Raw genomic sequence first — 2,935 nt, forward strand, 5'->3', positions numbered from 1 at the left:
TCTTCTTTAAGTGGCAGCCTGCCCCTTTAATCACGCTGCTGTCGGAGGCTAAGTATTTTAGCGCTTCCGGACTTGCGCACAGCTTTGTGCCCTGGAATCCCTTAACGTGGACGTGAGGTAGATCGGGTCAATCTTGCGAGTTGTGGCATTTCTGTGGGGGGCTATGACGAGAATAGTAATGGGACCCCCGACTTCTTGCTCGGAAAAGGAGGGCGACATGAACTAGTGTCATGCGTTGGGACAGGCGGGGGTAGTGGAGGGAGAAGGAAGTGGAGCCATTGGCTGTGTCTGGGGGGTACTTTCGGATTAGTCAGAAGGCAACACCGATGGAAACTAGTTCTGTAGAGTGGTGACAGAAAGCAAATAGGAGTGAGTTCGGCCGAGTGTTGCCATCGGAAGAAAGAGCATGAATGAGGGGAAAAAGCACCCCGCGCTGCATTTCTAACATCTCCCCAGAATCTGCCCTCAACCAACAATTACCCTGCCTTGGGGAAGCCATACTACCTTCTCCCTTCTCCATCCTGCACCCTCATCAAGAAATCTGTTTAGGAACACTGCACATTTGTGTTTAACTCCACGTGGGCTCCTTGGCTCCCTCCAGCTCGGTTACATTCTTTTATACGACGATTGTTTTAATTCCCTGATCATTACGATCTTTTTAAGTTCTTCTCCCTATTCTAGTATTTTAGAATGTCTTCACATCTTCCTCTTTCTGGGAGAGAGTAGATCATTATTCTTTACAAGGACAATCCTAAAGCAGTGCTCTTGATCACCTTGCTTCGGACCTCTTGGAATTCTTCATCACATTCGTCCAGCTCAGTGCCATTATTCATCTTATTAAAACAGGTTTTGGATGGTGTTCTTTTTCTACTCAAACACCTCCAGTCGCCATCTATTGCCCGCTCAATGGATTCTAAGTCCTAATCCATTTGGCCCTAATCCAAACTGCATTTTCTAGAACTGTACTATGAGACATTGCTTCTGTATCTGAGCTGTTCCGTTTTCCCTGGCACACTGCATATTTTGTTTGTATGTTACTTATGATATGTCTTTACCTTATTTCTGTCTCTTGAATCATTTTGAAGACTTACATGGCCATTTCTTACATTATGCTTTTTCTGATTATCATAGGCAAAAGTGATCTCTTTTTTCTTCCTTTTTACTCCTACAGGTCTTAATTTTGTAGTAGTTTCATTTATTCAACAATCTGTATTGGTTGCTTGCTTACGATATGCTTGACACTGTTATAAATGTTAGATAATCAGTCAATTAGGCAGGCAAGGTTCCTGCTCCCATAGAGCTAACATTGTAGTTGTGAGAGATAATGGAGAAAATTATTAGATAGAAGTGCTATACAGAAAACTGAATAGAATTTGGTGAGAGTGCCTTGCTGATTCCTTTACATTATTGGTCAGGGAAGACCTCTCTGAGGATGTCATTGGGGAAGGACTAATTTAATCAACAGGAACAGTTAACACAAAGAAACTGAAGAAAGCCCGTGTAGTTGGGAATATAGCAGGTAATGGGGAAAGGGTACAAGATAAATTTGGGGAATAAACAGAGGCCAGAATCTTAGAAGTCTTTGGAAGCCAGGGTAAGTAGTTTGGATTTCATTATAAATGTGGTAAAAGGTTTTAAGGAGGATTGTGATATGACTTAGTTTACCTTTTAAATCGTTCTGGCTATGTGGAGAATGGACTGTAGTAGATTAGTAGCAGAAGCAGATTAGAGGCTTTCACAATGTTACAAGAATTTCTGAGGTGAAAGTACTACATGATCGAAGGACAGCGATTGTGTGCTGTCATCTCTCACAGTAATCAGAGAGCCAGATGCTTAATGCTGATGAGAAAGTCAGCTTGGTGATGAGAAAGTCAAGGTTATGACCAAGACGAAGTGGAAGTGGATTGAGGTTGAGATCAAGGAACTGAGGGACTGCGGTGTTAAATAGATGATTCATGTGGATGGACATGAAAGTCATGCTGGATAGGAAGACATTGAGGGAGGCACTAAAGGCATCAATGAATGAAGAGTCACCTGGGGATCAAAGGGAAGATGGCAGCAGACGGTAGAGCCTGATGGCATGAGCTTCAAAAGAGCTGGGATTTGGGGAGATGGAGGGGAGATAAATGGTTTGGAGCTGTGGCGAATAGAAAATATTTATAATCTCCAGGTTCTAAGTTAGGCAGTGTGAAAGGAAAAAGAGCCTTTACTTGAGGCGACTGGAGAAGAGGAAGCCTGGGGAAATAGCCAGATTTCAGTTATGGCAAGAAAGTGAGGAGACTGTGCAGGAAATTTTGGAAAGAAGGAAAATGAATATATCCTCATTTAGCCTAAGAAATTAAAATATGGAGAATTTGCTGTGATCTCTACATGGCATAATTCAGTGGTTGGAGGGGGGTTGCTATAGTGGTTCAGATTGGTAGAATACATTGTAGAAATGGGGTGAAGGTCCAGATGATGACAAATGACCTGGAGACCCTGGTTAACACACAGAACTGAGTCGTATGGGCCCCTGGACATTTTATCTTTCATATAGCACTGCCTGATATGGTAGCCGGGCATTGTGCGAAGGGTGCGTGAAGGCTTCTTCAGAGGATTTTCTTACCTACTGCTTCCAGAAAATATGTAAGGGTTTTTTTTTTTTTTTCTCTCTGATGCCAGTGGTATGGTTGGAATTTTTCTGTGGGTCAATCTCAAAAGCTTGTGTCTGTAAAAGTTTGTAACTGGATTTTATTCATTTATTTTTCAGTTTATTTATTTATTTATTTAACATATGCAATTGTTTTCCATCATTTACACTACAGTAGTTACAATGACACTCCAAACAGAAAAGCAAAGTAAAAAATCAAAACCCCCACTTCTATTTCATGTAATTAGACTTATACAGAAATTAGAAGGTTAAGTAACAACTAGTTAATCACCTAATTTCACAGCT

The sequence above is a fragment of the Suricata suricatta genome, chromosome 10 (assembly GCF_006229205.1).
Source record: "Suricata suricatta isolate VVHF042 chromosome 10, meerkat_22Aug2017_6uvM2_HiC, whole genome shotgun sequence".
In the NCBI taxonomy this organism is placed as follows: Eukaryota; Metazoa; Chordata; class Mammalia; order Carnivora; family Herpestidae; genus Suricata; species Suricata suricatta.